Raw genomic sequence first — 19371 nt, forward strand, 5'->3', positions numbered from 1 at the left:
CAAAACATACAAGCACAAGCACACACACGCACACACACACACACACACACACAAACACACACACACACACACACACACACACAGATCCGTGGCGTGGCTGGCCCAGCCCAGGCCATCTGTAGAGGAAAGAGAACCTGAGGGCTTCAGCTAGAGCTCATCAACACATACACACACACACACACACACACACACACACACACACACACACACACACACACACACACACACACACACACACACACACACAAACACACACACACACAGGTCAGCTAGCCTTAGTATCATTGATTGTTCTGTGGAAACACCCCTGAGACTCATCAGATTACTCTAAGAGCAGTGGCTAAAGCTAGAATCAAACACCAGGAATCTTTTCTTTCCTTTCGCTTTCATTCAAACTTCCATGCAGTCTCTCTCACACACACACACACACACACACACATACACACACACACACACACACACAAACCCACTTACAAATTCAGCACACACCAAAAGTACCACAGGTTGTTGGGGAAAAATGATTATGGGATGGGAGTGCATTTGCCGTCTCAGGAGGAGTTTTCTTGAATTCGTTTTATTTTTCTTTCACACTTAGAAATAACAATTCCTCTCTCTCTTTTCCTGTTAACTTACAGGACACTCCTTTCACTCACTAACACCCACCTCTTCATTCTTCTGACTCAAGTCTCTGATAACAGTGGACAGGATACGGCAAAGAAAGGATGAGTGAAACACAGTGATGGCAATAAACAAGCAAAAGAGAAGACAAGGTTCACGGAGAAAAAATGTCAGAAAAGAACAAAAAAATTCTCCAATTATAGAAAAAAAATGTAAAAATGGGGAAAAAAGATTTGACAAATAAAAATAACTAAAATTAAATGGTGAAATTGCAACAACAGGTCCACTGTGTGCTGTGGTGGCCTCTTACCCTCTTTTCTTCTTCTCCGCTCTGCTCTTCTGTAACCCAGGGTGTTGCCTTTCCTCTGCTCTCCCTATGCACCTCTTCTAAAATTCCCTCCCCTTCCTTCCATCCTCCCTTTCTTCCTTCCCTTCTCCTGATGCCTTGCCGAGAGTCCGTGGCAAACTGGGAGGTGGTGATCTCCCTCCCCCTCCCAGTTCCAGGAAGAGCTCCCTGAGGAGAAAGAGGAGGCAGATCCTGGCAGGAGATGGAGGATCCAGCAGCGGGAGCAGCAGCAGTGGTGGAGGAGGCAGTGGTGCTGATGCTGCTGATGCCAGAGAGAGATGAGGGGAGGGATGAATGCTTAACAAAAGATCTCCTCCTCCTCTTCTTCCCTTCTTCTCCTTCTGCTCGTCCTCCTCCACTTTTTCTTTTTTCACTCCTCCTGCTGCTTTCGCCTTTCCCTCTCCGCTCCGAGCACTGAAAGAAGCCAGTTGTTGCTCTGCCGCGGCAAATGAACTGACAGCCGGTGACGAGCCGGCTGAGCGAATGAGAGAGCAGAGAGCTGATGGACGAGGGAGAGAGAGAGAGAGAGAGAGAGAGAGAGAGAGAGAGAGAGAGAGAGAGAGAGAGAGAGAGAGAGAGAGAGAGAGAGAGAGAGAGAGAGAGAGAGAGAGAGAGAGAGAGAGAGAGAGAGAGAGAGAGAGAGAGAGAGAGAGAGAGAGAGAGAGAGAGAGAGAGAGGGAAAGAAAGGGAGCGAACAGGAGAGCATGTGGTGTGATGTGGCATCTGCGAGAGAGTGATAGAGAGGAGAGAGAGGGATACGGAGGTAGAGATGGATGGGGGTGGGAGGATGGACGAAGGAGGAGGAGAGAGATGGAGAGAGAAAGGTGGGGTGAGGCAGGATGCAGGGAAGGATGAGAGAGAGAGGGAGCAGACACTAGAAAATAAAGAGAGATGTAAAGAAACAGAGAGAGGGGGGGGGGGGTGCACAGCAATGAAAACCTTTAGCCACCAGCAGTCTTCTGACGGACTGTGTACCTACTATGAGGAAAACCATAGAATAATTTGATTTGAGCTTCACACACACACACACACACACACACACACACACACACACACACACACACACACACACACACACTGTTTTCCTCTCCCTCTCTCACTCTGTCACAGACACCAACAGACACACTGGCACCGAGCAATGGTGGATTAATTGATATACAGAGTGCTTCACGGCCAAACACCTTCATAGCACTCACTGAAATATATTTCCGTGTGTGTATGTGCAAACACTGGAAATCATGCATTGACACACCACATACACACACACTACATCAGTGATCAGCACTCATGGCTGACAAAAGCCCCATGCACACTGTGTGTGCCTGTGTGTAGAAGATGGGTTCAAGTGTGACAAGAATTTATTTTCTGCTTTGTTGAAATTGAAAGAAGACAAGGAAACGTAATAAGGTGTTATGAGTCATAAAATATCTCCTATTCCACTAATAGGAGACTATTGGTCACTGAAGACCTAAAAAAGAGAACCACAGCCTAAAATAAATTTCCACCATTATGTTTGCTGTAGTGTTGATAAGCCTTTAAGACATTACTTAGCCTTTTATAGCACAATAACACTATCAATAAGCCAGTAGTTTTTTTACTTTAGGATTAAACTTGTCTCTGCTGACAATCCAGAAACATCCTCCAACAGTGAAATGATTTCTTTTTTTCAATTTAACATGAAAAAAGAGAAACATGATTAATAACAAGCTATTGCTGAAGACAGTCATCACATAACAGGGAGCCTGCATAATGACCAGAGCAGATCACATTTTAATGAAAAGTCAGACTCAACAAACCATGCCAACATGTCAGTGTGAACCTCAGAGGGAGGGATGCTGCAGCTGCCTGTAGAATTGGTCTGAAGCAAACATGCAAAAAGATTGAGAGAGGGAGATAAAATAAGAACACTGAAAGAAAAAATTCTTCAAGGCTGATTTAACGTTTTCTTAATGCCAAATGGTCTCTTAACTCGCTGCAGCAGGCCTTGACTTTTTCAAGCTGACATTTTCAATTAGTAAGACTTGAAATTATTTTATAGAGAGTAAAGGAGATGTCGTTTTATTATTGCAGGTAATGGTCAGATAGTATTATATTCCCTGTAAGTGTCCAGATCTCTCTCTCTATCGCATACATCCTCACACACCGATATTTAGCCATTATTTTTCAAAGAAGCAAAGGACATGGAATACACATAAACATCAAGCTAGCGTTCATGTTCTTTCTTTCCTTTTAAAATAGCTCAATTAAAATGCTAAAAGCCTGAAAAACTATGTTGCAGGCAGTAAATAGAAAATTAATGGATTATAATCGATAGACCCGTGTGTGTGTGATAATGACTCTGTTTGAGTCTATTTTGCCAATTCTTCTTTCCTTTTTCATATCTGAAGAAAGTCAGCCAGGGTAGACAAGAACCAGCTCCACAAATGCTTCATTTCAGCCGCATCTTTATTTCAGTGATGCAACAGAGCAATTACATTTACATTTCTGCTCCTGCCTTCGACATGCATGAATCTCCAGAGTCAAAGGAAATTAAAATCTCTCAAGGATCCAAAGCGATTGTCACTGTCTTTGAGGGGACGACCAGGGGGGTAAAATAATCATACATGGTTTTTATCTTGGATGGAGCCGGTTCCTTAATGTACAGTATATAGCAGACAAAGGAGCTGAGCTGTTGGACTGGCTCTGTTACATGGCGGTGTAGTGCCCCCTGATGGTAGCCAGGGGTATAGCAACTGCTGTTGCTGCGGCTTTAGGCCCATTGTTCAGCCACAGCGGGTGCTTTTAGAGGTAAAACCAAAAGATGGAGTGGAGACAAAGGAATTACGTCTAACTACACGGATCAGTGTGTGTGTGTGTATGTGGTTGTGTGAAATTAGAGGAGAAATAATCATTATTATGTTTATATAGTTTCATAACAGCCATTAAATTGTTTGGCATCAAAAATGCAGAAGGATGGCAATGGCTAATTATCCACCATCAAATTCTTGATTTGCAAATATCTTAGCATTCAAACACTCACATGACACCCACTTATTTTGTTCTTGTCTGTATGAACATATTTTGGCAACAGCATTCATCTAACATTAATGCCTAAAATTCAGACTGGACTGATATTCAGTTGTACAGATAGATGGAGAGATAGTACAAGGGAAAGACAGACAGAGAGTGAGAGGGGAGGGGTGGTTGCACACTGACTGTGGGCAGCTTTTTCCAGCAGGAAGGTCTTGTCTTTTCAAAGAAACCAGTCCTACAAAAGGCAGTGAATTGGGTTTGAAGCGCCACAAGGCCATCTGCACAGCAACATGTACCGCACAATAGTAACAGAGAGAGACATTCACAGAAAAAAAGAAAAATCAATACACTATTAGCAGCCAATTAATCCCACGAAGCAATTTACAATGGCAGGATGGAAGAGGGTTGAAAGCTAGGTTTCCTCAGGACAAATCTCTGTAATAAGGGGAAATATACTTGTGTTATAGTAAAGGAATGTTTTGCGTTTAAAACTGAAGACTTAATGGTGTGTTTTTTTTACCAAAATGGCAGTTGTTTGGAATTAATAGGTAGATCTAGATCTGATATTACTCCATTGATTTCTAACTAATGCATAATACTCTAAACTGTCACAATGAATGATTGATGATAAGAAGATTTCAACAGTAACTCCTTAATCCTTTCAATCCCATAAAGAACATAAAAGAACCAAAACAAAAGCTCAAATTTGGAACTACCAGATTTCCTGATTCCTTGTAAGATGCTGCTCTTTATTTAAGGCTTTTTTACAATTTCAAATAAATCTTTATGTGCTCCAGATTTGTGTCCTGGGATAGGCTCCATCCCCTGCAAACAAAAATAATTTGCTTCATCTTTATATTTCTGTTATTTAATTCTTGTCTTTTTGGTGACGCCCTTGTTTGAATAAGATAATAAGTGATTGTGCCAGCTTGCTCTAAGATTACAGTATCAACAATATTTAATATGGTAAGAAACAATGATTAAACAAATAAATATTAAGATATTATGATATGTATTGAATATGAAACAAAAATATAAAGTGTCTACAGAGTGATGCAGAATGACGCCTAATAGTAAAAAAAAAATGGAAATGAGAATGAAAGGGGAAATATGGGAAACTGCACATGATATTGGAATATTATGACGATGAAAAAAACTGTGATAATACACATACAAGTGGTAATATTGCACTTCTATTATATATTGTACTTCTAAGTGTCCGATTATCAATGGTCCTACCTGCAGAAGGGGGGGAGTTATACAGTTTGATGGCCACAGGAAGTCTTATTCTACCACTTAAGGTGCTGCGCCAAGTCACACCAGTGTGACGTAGGGTGAGTAGCAATCTCTATTTTACTGAGTAGTTTCTTCAGCATTCCCCTCTCTGTCACCTCCACCTGAGACTCAAGTTCCACTCCCAGGACAGAGCCAGCTTTCCTGATGAGCCTGTTGAGTGTGTTAGTGTCAGCTACTCTCACCCTGCTGCACCAGCACACTGCAGCGTGGAAGATGATGCTGCCACTACAGAGCGATGAAACATCTGCAGCAGGATGCTGCAGACATTAAAAGACAGAGGCTTCCTGAGAAAAAACAGGCGGTTCTGAATTTTGTAATCAAGCGCATCTTTCAACAACACCCACCATCCCTTGACGGGGACTGGGTTCAGACAGGTTCTTGCCAAATCCTCAGTCTTTGTAACATTGAGTTGCAGGTGGTCACGTTTGGACCACTCCACAAACCTGTCCATTACACTCCTGTACTCAGCATTCTGTCCCTCATGTCCCCTGCTGATACAGCCAACAATGGCAGAGTCATCTGAAAACCTCTGCAGGAGGCAGGACAGTGAGCAGTATCTGAAGTCTGAAGTGTAAAGAGTGAACAGGAACAGAACAGCCCCCCGAGGTCCCCTCATGCTGCTCACTATAGTTTCCAACTTGCTGTTCCGCAGCCTCTCCTACTGTGGCCGATTGGTGAGGTATAATCCAGGCCACCAGTGAAGCATCCACCTTCACGTCCAGTAGCCTGCTGCTGAGAAGAGCAGGTTAGATGGTGTCGGAAGCACCGGAAAAATTCAAAAAATCTGCTGCCTGACTGTTCCAGGTAGTAGAAGTTATGTGCAGCAGAAAGATGAAACATAAACATACATACTACTTACCATTTAGTGATGGTCTACAGTTGGTGTAAAGCACTGGTTAATTACAACTGAGCCATAGGTGCACAGATGGGCAGAAGTGCATTTGCCATTCAAAGAATATAAACAGTGGACTGGAACATGACAAATGCCTCTCTCTGATCTTAATATTAACATGAACTTTAGATACTCAGAGCACTTTGAAAACAGCACAGTTTTTTGTTTTTAATACATCTTGAAATGACAAAATATCTATTTTTATCAATACATTATAAAAAAAGGGAAGTGTTGAACATTGACATTTGCAATGTGAGAATATGTTCACATTTTGACACACCCAACATAACGCCGTTTGCTGGAACCTTGTTGCACACATCAAACAAGGGTGTTAGCTTCTGCACGAGCTTGTCTGTACATGAACATCTGCTACACCGGAGCCTCTGCAGATACCATTAATGAGTAACAGTGGTCCATCCTGTCTTACTAAGGAGCTTGAAGTATACGCTAACAAGCAGTAGCTTCCAAGTCCAGGCACAGAGACTCCGCTGTGGGTTGTTGATGGGTGACCTCTGGCCCTGATTCACAGATCTTTGCATAACTAGAACCTCTACCTGGACTTCTGATGCTACTTAAGGTTCAGGAGGTCAGCAGAATAAGGGATGCAGTTATTATGTGCCGAGCTGGAGAGGGCCATCAGGGAGCAAGAGGGACATGTGTGGTGCTGAGTGGAGGAAGGGTGGTGTCTGCGGCCCTTTGAACAACACCACAATTTTCAGCTAATTACAAATCTGGCATCTTTATGATAAAATCCTACATTCCAGATAAGCCTTTAAATCTCTGGCCCCCTTCAATCAACTTTAGATAATGTGACTCACTAATGCACATGGTTGACTGATAGCAATTGGTTTTAAAAGTTCTGATCTTAAAAGGGAATGATAGAATATCATGTTGTATATGTTGTATTTTATTTTGTTGCACTTCAAAGAGTTTTCAAAAAAAAATCTCAACAGGACTTCTAGGTCAAATGAAACAAATATATACATAAAAGTGAACCGATAGAAAACTGGAAGATTCTTGCATGTTTGAGCTTAGCTCAGCAGTTACTTATTGACGGTATGTCAATAAGCTTCTACGACATTTTTGTAAAGTTGTGCCACTTTACAGAGAAACAAGGCTTTTATATTTGTGTCTTTATCTTACATACAACTATTTTTGGAATGAATGATTATGATGGGCTGAACATACAGCAACAAACACACAAAGAAACATTGACTTATTTTACAAAGCATGCATCGTATACAAAAACAATGAATTCTCCAGAACACCTGCTAGGCTGTCAACATTGGAACGAATGTAATAACAACTTCCAGCAGAAAATCTAGAAATGTGAGGAAGGAGGCAGTTTTTCTTTGAGGATCACAAAAGATGACGAGCTAGTAGGATACTTTCTAACACAAGGAATAACAGTGAAGTATAACTTTAACATGCATTGTTGGAGTATGCTCTAGGCATTCTTAGGTTGTATTCATATGCAAAATATCCTTTTGACAAAAATAAACATGAAAATGACGCCTCAACAATAACTTAAAAAAGGGGAGGGGGGGGGGGGACAGGAAACTTCCGTCAGACAAATCACGCCCTCCTACATCCTTTGCCGATGCAGTTGGGGGAGAGTTATGGTGCAACCATCGGTATTTACGGCCAGAAGGTAGATAAGCATCAGAGAGTGGGTGGACAGCCTGGGACTGTTCTGTGCTTATTTGTGTCCAAACTGTCCATATATTGACCAGAAAGATTGACCTTACACCGTACATCCTTCCAGCCCGGGCATGTCTCTGTGGCTCTCCTCCCTCAAATGAATCTCAGCTCTAAGACTGTTTGGGTTTTGGCCAGTCATTAGAGAGTAGTGGTGTGTTATTACGACAAGAAAGGCAACCAAGTATTTGACCAGTTAAGCTAAAAATAGACATTTATTCGAAAGATATGGTAGTCTCGCCTTTCCTGTGCTGTCCAATAGAGGAAGCTTATTCACAGGAAATACTGTAGACTTGTCATTGCAGGAAAGACTGTTCCAGATCATAATGAAAAACATTTAAGAGTCCAAGTAAATACTTTCTTTATTTATTCCTGTGTTTTTCCTCAAAATGTCTTCTGTGAAAAAGGCCTATTGCCTGTTTGCATTCATCTTGTAATTTACTGCTCTCTTGTGGCCGCAGTAGGCTATGTCTCTGGAAGCAAGCTTGACTGCAAGCTCCAGAAACTACTTTGTTTCTGTCATGTCCCACAGTGTCCTGTTGACCATCATTTTTGGGACATTTGTGCATTAGCATAGTGGATAATCTGCCTGGTGGCTGACATAAATTACTTCAGACAAGTGTTATTGTGAAGTTGCCCTTGACTCAACTTCCATTTTGATGCTCAGACGCACGTGGAAACTGTACTTGTGCATTAGGAAAATACTTTTACTTTCAACATATAGCAGTGGCAAATAAACCAGCTAATGACATTGTGATTCATAATTAAAAAACAGTATAAGTTCTTACTTATCACCTTGGTCAAGATTAGGGACAATGAGGAGTCATGGTGTATGTGTTATGGCGGCTGTGGCTGAGGGGTAGAGCGGTCGTCATCCAACTTGAAGGTCATTAGTTCGATCCCCAATCTGCATGCCGAAGTGTCCTTGTGCAAGATGCTGAATCCTGAATTGGCCCTCATAGAACAACAAAAGTGCTGCTGATAGATGCACTGTATGAATGTGTGTGTGAATGTAAAACTGTACTGTAAAGCACTTTGAGTGGTCATCAAGACTAGAAAAGCGCTATATAAATACAAAACCATTTAATGTTAAGCAGCTTTTGATAACTCCTTTGACAAAGTAAGATTTCATGAAATAGAAAGCAGGAATTAAGCCTTTATAATTCTGTTGTTTGTATGTTATCCTCAGAAGGAGTGCTGAGAGGTGAAGATGTCCAGGCAGAGTGCAAAAATATGCAGTAGTCTTTCAACAAAAAATCAAGAGACCAGACAAGCCCTGAATTGAGGAGACATTACTGCTGTACTGTAGAAGTCACCACAAACCAATGCTGGAGAGGCCTGTGTGTGTGTGTTTGTGTGTGTGTGTGTGTGAATGTGTGTGTGTTTGTTTGTGTGTTTGTGTGTGCATGTGTGTGTGTTAGTGTGTGTGTGTGTGTGTGTTTGTGTGTGTGTTTGTGTGTGTGTGTGTGTCTGTGTGTGTGTAATGGCTGTAAACCAAAAAGCAAATGAAGGGTTGTGACCCGGGGCAATCCTTAGGAAAGGCAGCCAGGCCTGCGGCAAGCAGAAGGCAATTTTTAGATTGAATCAGAAAAGCCTCATTATCAGGCGAGCCTGCTTTCACTGCATGGCTTACGTATGTTTATGCAAAACTTTCAAAAGATAAAACAAGATGAAAGATGACACTTGAATGATCCGGTTTCAGAAAACTGATCTTAAGTCTTATTTACACTTGAATTGCAAATATAGGTTGACATTTTTTTTCTTTCTTACATAAATGTATTTGGCTCTCCCTGCATCAGGTTGGACAGCATGTGCTGCCTGATTGATAAGTGGTCTGTCACAAGCAGCATCTACTGTGAGGTTTCTGAGTTATTTTCCTTGATTAAAATATTTTTGGATGGGTACCTTTTCCATAAGCACGTCAAGGCTTGTATTCAGAAGTTGTCACACCTTGTTAAGACCTATGAAGGAAATTGTGTAAAATATTTAGAGAAGGAAGTGAAGCATTTAAACTCTTGGGAGAGACAAAAACTATATACTGTATAAAAATGGTCAAATATCATTGATGTATGCACTGTTTTTCTGGGCCCCACCTTTTGTTATTCAAGGGTCAGAGGGACTGCGCAGAGTGGAGAAAATCCCGAACATGAAGAGAGTCCTCAGTGATGTAGAGAAGCTTAGCCACCACCAGCAAAAATCCTCACTAGAGTTGTTCCACAGCCTGATTCTGGGCTTTCCACCAAACAATGTGTTTTTCCCATTCATGGGAATGATGTGCAGGGGATGTTCTTTGTAACGTGTTCTAAACTATCTCTTAGGTAAGGTCTCTTAGTTAGTTACTAGTCACTGTAACATCTTCTAACAAAGTAACTGATAGCTGATAATAAATTCACTGATTTTCTTGTGTGTCTTGTGTTTTGCTATTCTGTTATTGTAGGTTGTACCTTGCGGTCATACATTATAATGAAAATGCAGAGCACATCAGTCTGAAATGGTAAATGGTTTTGTATTTATATAGAGCTTTTCTAGTCTTGATGACCACTAAAAGCTCTTTACAGTACAATTTTACATTCACCCATTCAAACACACATTCATACAGTGCATCTATTAGCAGCACTTTTTGTACTATGAGGGCCAATTTGGGGTTCGGCATCTTGCCCAAGGACACTTCTGCATACAGATGGGTCAGACTGGGGATCAAACTGCCGACCTTCAGGTGGAGGACGACTGCTCTACCCCTCAGCCACAGCCGCCCCAGTCTACAGAGTTGTGTTCCAATGATAAACATCTTATTTTTATTGCAGCTGTGATGCCCTGTTAATACAAACTGTGAATTTACATATTCTGGAATGTAGCATCTGAATGCAGATGAGGACAAAGAACTGGACAGCAAGTATCACATGGCTTCTTTGCAGGAGACACTTTGAGGATGATCCGTTCTTCGCAGAGACAGTAGGCAGACATGGCCCCTGATGGCAGTGTGTGGTTGATGTGCTATAGAGAAAGGGTTTCAGCTGTAGTATGCAGAATGTATGAATGAGTTTTACCGAGGTAGATTTGAATATTTTGCCCTTGGTTAAATGTTAGAGTTAAGGTTAGCTAGCTTGTATTTATAAACTTATTTATAGAATAAACAAGCCTCTTTTGTTCCCTTATGAGCAGCCTCGGATGGCCAAGTTCCTAGCTACAGGTCAGCAGTCTAGGAAATGATGGAAAAGGACATTATTGAGCCATCAAAGTGAATGTCACACAGGCAACTATCCCCTACCAAACATCCGGAAATATTAGAGTCTTTGGTGTTTTGTATACTTGAATGACATCATCATTCATTCAAACTCATTTGAACAACATAGTTGTGACATACAAGCAGTTCTTGACAAACAAGAAGAAGAAAAGAAAATCAAGGTAAAATTTCAACTACATGGTAACGACATGGCCTGTTTCACCACACATTATATGGATCAAATTAAGGTGTTTCACACACTTTCACATCATTATCACAGGTTTAGTTCCTTTCTTTGCATTAGTTAACAACACAACAATCTTTTGCAGTTTTTAAATATTTTTTACAACAAATTTTACACTACATTGTATTCTGCATAAGGCACGCACATTTTGTTTAAGCTGATTTAGGCGTATTAGTTGTATTAATTCACACTACTATACCCACAGTTTGGCATGCTGGAATAGATCAGTTGGGAGAGCGTTAGACTGAAGATCTTGAGGTCCTTGGTTCAGTCCCAGGCTTGCACACATTGTGAACCGTCAATCCTGGACATTCAGCTTTGATGTTTTGGGACGTATAAATTTGGGACCTTAAATTGATGAGTTACATGAATCTGTTCACAACGAATCTCTTAAGACTCACAAATTATGTTGCACTGTAATGCATGGTAGTGTGAAGCTAACCAATCAGTTATTTTTATCTATTAGTTTTTATGTGGACAAGCAGTCATACAACAAGCCATATATTCATCCGATACTTTCTCCCCAAGGAACCGACAGAACAAACATGACAGAGAGGTCATGATCTATGACCGGGATTAACTCAGGTGAAGCCCAGGAGACAACTAGCTGCCAGCCCCCAAGCAACCATGTTATCTTAAACGCATCCTGTCAATCAGTTCCAGATTGAAATATATATTTTTGGTATTTATGAATTAGTTTAAGTTTGATGTTCAGCACCAAATTATATAAAGTTGTTGGTATTTATTATTATTTTACTTTACGCCCCCCAAAAAAATAGATAGTATTAATCGGGAACTGAGTATCAGACAAAGTTGGGTGTTACATTTTTATACAGTATATATATATATATACCTTGAATACCTCAGCTGAACCCCAATATTTATGAGGAGTAGAAAGAGGAGCCATTACCATGGAAGGACAAGCCCCTCCCACGATATGTACCACCGACAGATAGAGGAAGTGGGTGATATCAAGAGATCCAACCAGTAGCTGGAAAAGGTTGACGGACATTATCAATCAATCAATCAATCAAATTTTATTTGTATAGCCCACATTCACAAATAACAATTCGTCTCATAGGGCTTTAACATGGTGTGACATCCTCTGTCCTTAACCCTCAACAAGAGTAAGGAAAAACTAATAAAAACCTTTTTAACAGTTAAAAATATGTAGAAACCTCAGAGAGAGCCACATGTGAGGGATCCCTCTCCCAGGACGGACAGAAGTGCAATAGATGTCAAGTGTAGGAAAACATCATCGGGATTAAAGTTTTTTAGCAGCATCGATGAAGGTAAACATTTTTGAAGGATAACTTCAATACTATATGTAAAGTAGTCCTGCTGCAATCATAGTCTCATTACAGAGGCACTAAACAAGGCTGCACAAGAACAGGTCCAAAGCAGACAAGACCCAATGTGGATGGTATGCAAGAACACCCCTGAAACAGTCCAGCAAATAATAGAAGGGTGTAAGATGCAGGCCGGGATAGCGTACACTGAGAGGCATAACCAAGTGGGAAATATACTTGGTATACTTAATATAATTAAATCCCATTAAGCTGGTTTTGGATGAACTGGACAGAAGGAGAAAGCAAAGCGACCTGCATGTGCCACACATTTGAAGGAACTTATGCAACAGTGTTGAGAACGTTCTTCTGAACAATATTTGACATCCTCTGCAGTAAAAATATTGTTCAGCAACTGACAAATGGAGGATGTCTAACTTTTTACCAGCAGTGAGTTTGTCGTTGTGAACACCCTAAACAAAATTCTATTCACCTTTTAGAGTGGAGGGAGAATGAAAGGTTATTTTAAAATCTCCTAAGGTATAGACAGATGGTGATAACAAAAACTCAGCTACTTGAATGAAAGTGTGACTCCAGGCAACTGGAGGTACATTTCTGTCAGGGTGAAAAATCTGAGAAATGTTGGGCAATGGATACAGCTGAGCAGGGAGGACCTGAGAGGCCTTCAGACTTCAGCAGATTAGCTGCTGAAAGAATTTGACGGCACATCTCGAAGGACCAAATAACAGAGAGATGCTCAAAAACACTCATTGCTGCTCTGATTGCCATATTCTCCAGATAATTAACTGTCAAGGTTCTTGCCCCCCCCCCCCATCCACTCCCATTCAGCCTCTTCATTTTTTCTCCATCACTCTGTCTCTTTCTCACTGCTACAGTACTGCTTGGTGTTTTGGTGGTGCTTGATTTGCTCCTCATTATTTGCTGGCACATATTAGCACTGTTTATCCATGAGCGATCGGCTATTACACAGAGCAGGGGAAGAAGGCAGGTTGGGAGGACAAGGGAGAGGGTGAGTGAATTGAGGTGGAACTAATTTTTTGACAGGTCCTTGATATAAGCCGGGGGTATAACAAAACAGGAACTTACCCTCTGAAGTGACACTACTGTCTAATAAAGACTCTCTAAAAACATTTTTTAAACTAAGATGACTGGAGCTCCATTTAACACACGTTTTGCCTTTGTTAGGGATTGATGTTTCAACCCTTTGAACTCATGGTGTGAGCAGTCAGTCTGCGACAGATATAAGGGTCCCTAGCCCACAGGAATACCCGAATGCCTCAAACAATTGCTTTAAATGTGTTTGGGTAAAACCATCCCTTTAACACTTTAATAGAAAATGTAAATGACAACAATTAAAGCAAACAAGAATATTAATAAAGTGTCTTTAAATGAATACATTAAAGAGTACAATAACTCTACAACAAATTATTATGGCGAAATTTAATATTACTTAAGGCTTAGAGGAAAAAGAAAATACAAAAGGAAACCAATTGCTCCCTTCCATTCCTACATGATTTAGTCCACATTGAACCACCTGCTGGAGATAGCATTCATGAGCGTGCGTTCACAAGCACCAGCCTCAACCAGGAAGTGAACCTCAAAGAAAACAAGGATTAGAAATAAAAGCAAACTATGCAACAATGAAACAAATATTTAAATGAAAAAATATTAATTTAAACAAATGCATTTATAAACTAGAGTGGATCCTAATTTAGCTGACAACACAAACAGAGAAACAATATTTTTAACAGAAACCAAATATTCAGAATCTATATACAAAGAGTTGACCTGACTGGTGAGAGAGTGAGTGCAGCTTCCTCACAGCCTTATGAATGTGATATCGCAGTAACACCTCAAGGGAGTTCTTTCAAATGGGGCATACATTTGGACTCAGAGATTCAGTGATTGGACTTGGGGGTCAAAGGTCAAAGGCAAAGCTCACAGTAACCTTATAAGAATCTGGAAAACAACATGTATCCAGGCTAGTGGTGATGTAATGACATGGGTAATGTTTTCTTGGCAGACTTTGAGCAATCGCTCTGTTTTAATGCCACTTCCTTTCTGAGTATTTTTGCTGACAATATTATCCCTGTACGGCCAGAACTGGTTGCAATCAGGGGCGAGATCTCAGTCTACTGACTTCCTAATAGTCACAGCTTCACAAAACTTAGGATGTGTCAGACACGTTGCTTTAATTAAATCACTCAATCAAATAAAAGACATTAATTTCACTAGACAGATTATTGTTTGTTTAGCGTGACAGTTGAAACTGGCATCGGACTCGGCCACCTCGGTACGTGCAGCTGAGTCTTGTAATGCACATGTGATGCAGGAGGTTATTATTGTTTTTACTGTCACTGTTTTTACCATGTTAAGTACCTTTACTTAACAGGCGGCTGTGGCTGAGGGGTAGAGCGGTCTTCCTCCAACCTGAAGGTCGGCAGGTCGATCCCCAGTCTGACCCATCTGCATGCCGAAGTGTCCTTGGGCAAGATGCTGAACCCTGAATGGCCCCCCATAGAATAACAAATTGCTGCTAATAGATGCACTGTGTGAATGGGTGAATGTAGAACTGTACTGTAAAGCGCTTTGAGTGGTCATCAAGACTAGAAAAGCGCTATATAAATACAAAGCCATTTACCATTTAATTAGCTTAAAGCGCTATGTAATATTAGTATTAAAATGTTCATAACTCTGTTAAAAGTATCAGATGTGTGTATATGTTACAGAACTCTTGGCTGCATTATAAATTAAGCTTTTCATACAAAAATACATGATCTTTTATAGATAATAAGGGAGTAATAGTTATATAATACTGTATTCGAGATTAACTTACCGAAAACAAGGCAGGTTGTAGGTGCATTACTTTTCAGGTGTTATATTATGTTTGACCATTCATATTCACTCCATTTGGTGGCTATCTGCAGATAAAGTCCTGAGAGTTTGTCTTTCACACATGCACAACACAGAATCAAATCCTCCTCCATTCATTATTTAGGAGAGAGGTGGTGCAGCAGGCAGAGGCAGAAAGAGACAAATAACTCCCCTGCGGAGATCACCTGATTTTCTTAACAACACACAGACACTCTTATCACCTCAAACTCTCTTGACATCTTTGTCCTCTTCCACGTGTGTGTAACTGCTTTTTCACTGGGAGATATTTGTTTTCTTTCCTATTTTTTATTTTTTCATTTGTCGTGTGTTAGAACCCCCCCCTAACTTGCTTCCGGCGAGTCCAGCGGGGGATCCCCTGCTGTGTTCTCACATTGGATTCTCCAGACTTTATACAAACTTTATACTCGAAGGCCAGGCGGAGAAAGTCCACAGATAATCCGGAGCCTCTCGCTGGGACATTTGCGTTCACACATGCACATGTCCTTCGGAGAAAATACATCTGAAAGAAGCTCAAGTAAAACAGGGGGTTGAAACATTTTTGTAATATTGTTTCATAGGAGGAACAGATGTTGCAATGCTGGTTGAGGTTGGACATGTGAGGAAGGGGCACACCTCAATCCATGCTAGAGTCAAGGGAAGATGAGTGCAGAAATAACTGAAAGGACTACGGCTGTTGTATGTGTGTAGTTTTTCATGCTGTTGGTTTGATATGATATTCATTGTTTGTTCATGCAATAGAGTCCATAGCGGGCAAAATGTTTGTCTTTATGTGTTTATTAAATCTTTCAATCTGCTCACTTTCCAACTCAGTTATTTACTCATGTTGAGGGCAGGCCTAAGCTGAGAAGTGAGTTATTATTTGCTATAAATATATTTTCTTATGTGCAACTTTTGGAAAGTGTTAACATTGTGTGTCACATATATAATCCTTTTCCACCAAAGCTAACCGTAGCTAGGGCTGGTTTGGAGAGTGTTCAAATGTTTTATTATATATTATATTAAATTATATATACATTAATTCGATCAGTCCAACCCAACTCTGCTCTCTCCCTTTTCTCTGTCAGCCACTGCCAAGAGTCAGCAAACATCACTAACCTACTACAGTTTCAAATGTCTATTTGTTTGTAGCCACCACAGCAATACACTGATAAAAGTGATTCTGAGAGCATGTAAATGTAACACAATTATATATATGATATTAACAATAAATATGTATGTTTTTAGTTCTACAAAAAATATAAAGTTGTCGACTTAATCTGCATCTGTTGAAAGTACAAGAGATTATTAATTTTTTTCGTAACAATATGTATTTACGTTATCTCAACTAATCTTCTTTCAAACAACCATGCAACAAACATTTTATTGTTGTATTTACTCTGCAAATTGGGTGGAGTCACGTGATTTCATGCACCTGCGTAGTGCTCTGCCATAGGCTGTGCCTAATGTGGTCTGAGGTCAGGAGGTGGAGCTTCATCTTGGTTCAAACTTTCCACCATGGCAAAGGGTCACATCTCCCACATTTTATCAGTGTGATCAATGTGGGTGATGTAAATGTTGTACATCACCCACATGTACAACATTTACATTTGTAAATGTAAATGTAATATTATCTTATACACAATAGCTAAAAATCTGAAGGGCAGATATTGAACGCTGTTAGTTTTGATTACCTAATGACCAAAATGTCACCTTTTTTAAAAAAGGTAACTATATTGCCATGATATTTCTCTGAAAAATATAGTTTGATCTACTAAGAAAAATTAAGGCATCTTTTTGCATCAGATACGTATGTACATCGAGCAAGACTGGTCATTGTATGAAGTACTTCATTTTTTCTAAGTATAAAGCACATTTTGCAAGTAAAGTCAACTTAAAAAAGTTGACTTTACTTGCAAAGTTTAGGTGATTTTACTTGGGAAAATTTAACTGACTTTACTTGGAAACTTTAGATCTTGTGTAGAAAAACTTAAGTAGTTCATACATAGACCAATCTTGCTTGAACTAATATTTTGATGCAAAAAGTTGCCTTGATTTTTTTAAGTAGATCAGGTCGGAAATTTTTATCAGTGTAGAAACAATGATCGATGCTTTTCTTGAATGACTAAAATGTTTCTCCATATTGGCGTCCATTCAATTTTTATTCAGCCTCTCCTACTCCGCTTGCTCTCTTCCTCTTTTTCTCACACACTGACATGCAGACAACTCAAACACACTCACTCACACACTACATCTGTAAACTCAGATTGGGTAAAAACATCGTAATTTGGTCTTTTCCAACATAAATTTAGTGTTTAGCACAAAGTTTGCATTATAACATGTACAGATATTGACAAAAACTAAACAAAAATATAATAGGTACATTGACATATATCACAAGTGTTGTGGATGTAACTTTGATTTCTTGTCCTGCCGGATACCAGACCTCTGTGAGATGCAGTAATACCATACATCAAAATCTTCCTCCAGATGCTTAAAATAAAAGTTTCAGCTTTTCCTCTCAAGTAGTGCTGTGTTGTTAGCGAACGTTTTGTTCAAAATAACAAATCATTTGGGTGAATGAACTGAACTGAATCACTTCCTGAATTGATCCGGTCATAATTTCATTTCAGTTGAGCTTTCAGTCAGTCAGCCATACACACAGCATTGCTGATTGGAAAAGTGGAAATCTATGAGGATACACTCACCGAAGGGAGCATAGTAGTATCTTATAATGCCTGATCGAATGTGCACTGCACTGTGAAAAAATGTCTTGGATCTTTGATTGAGAGTGAACATGTTCAGTATGTTCACATACAGCACAGCCCCTCCCTCTCCCTCATGTCTTGAAGCAGGGCCGGCCCTGGCAATGTTGGCGCCCTAGGCGGGATTTCAGAATGGCGCCCCCCCAACATACATACGCAAATTGTCATGCATCCCCAAGAACTTTTGGACTGTAAACAGATGCACACACAGGGCAGACAAAATTCTAAGCTATAAAAAATAATGAAAATATATAATAAAAATATAAAAAGTCTGAACTCAGCTGTAGTCACAGCATATCATGTCATGTCGACAAAAATAAACATTAATGATGTCCGCAATTGGGGTGATTCTACCTCTATATTGTTCTTTCTTCTCCTCCCCTACTTTGCTGCGCTTTCTGAATCATGCACCTGATAATTTAATCCTTTTTTGACTCATCTTCAACTCTTACCACAGTCTAACACGCCCCCCCCCCACACACACACACAAGAGAGTATGTGCTTGTGTGTTTCTGTCTGTTTAGACACAACTGACAAATGTGTGGATTAAGCAGTGTTTGGCAAGTTACTGAAAATTAGTAATTAGTTACAGTTACTAGTCACTTCTTTTAAAATTAATTGATTTACCCCACCAGTTACTGTAAATCAAAAGCAATTAGTTACTAGGGAAAGTAACTTTTAAGTTACCTTTATGTCTGCTTTTTAAGTGTAATGAATATGAACAGTACTGAACAGCAAAAATTACCGGATCCTCTGCGTTATGACTCATGCTCAAGACCCTCGTCTCGGTCACGTCACTTTTTCGCTGAACACAAACCAGCACGGTATTTGTCGGACCCATTTTTCAACAAACCAGGTTAATCCAGCAGGTCTGTTTACGAAGAAGATCAGCTGCTGGAGATCAAAAGTGACGGCGGCCTTAAAAGTATGTTTGAGAAAACAACTCTACCGGTGTCCTGGATTAAAGTCACGGCAGAATGCCCTGAGATCGCCACAACAGCACTAACAACTCTGTTGCCATTTCCGACATCATATCTGTAGTGACATGATAGATCGTATGAAATATATCAATTTTCAGTGTATTTTCCGGCCCGATTTG

This window comes from Limanda limanda, chromosome 20 (genome assembly GCF_963576545.1).
Source record: "Limanda limanda chromosome 20, fLimLim1.1, whole genome shotgun sequence".
Taxonomy (NCBI): Eukaryota; Metazoa; Chordata; class Actinopteri; order Pleuronectiformes; family Pleuronectidae; genus Limanda; species Limanda limanda.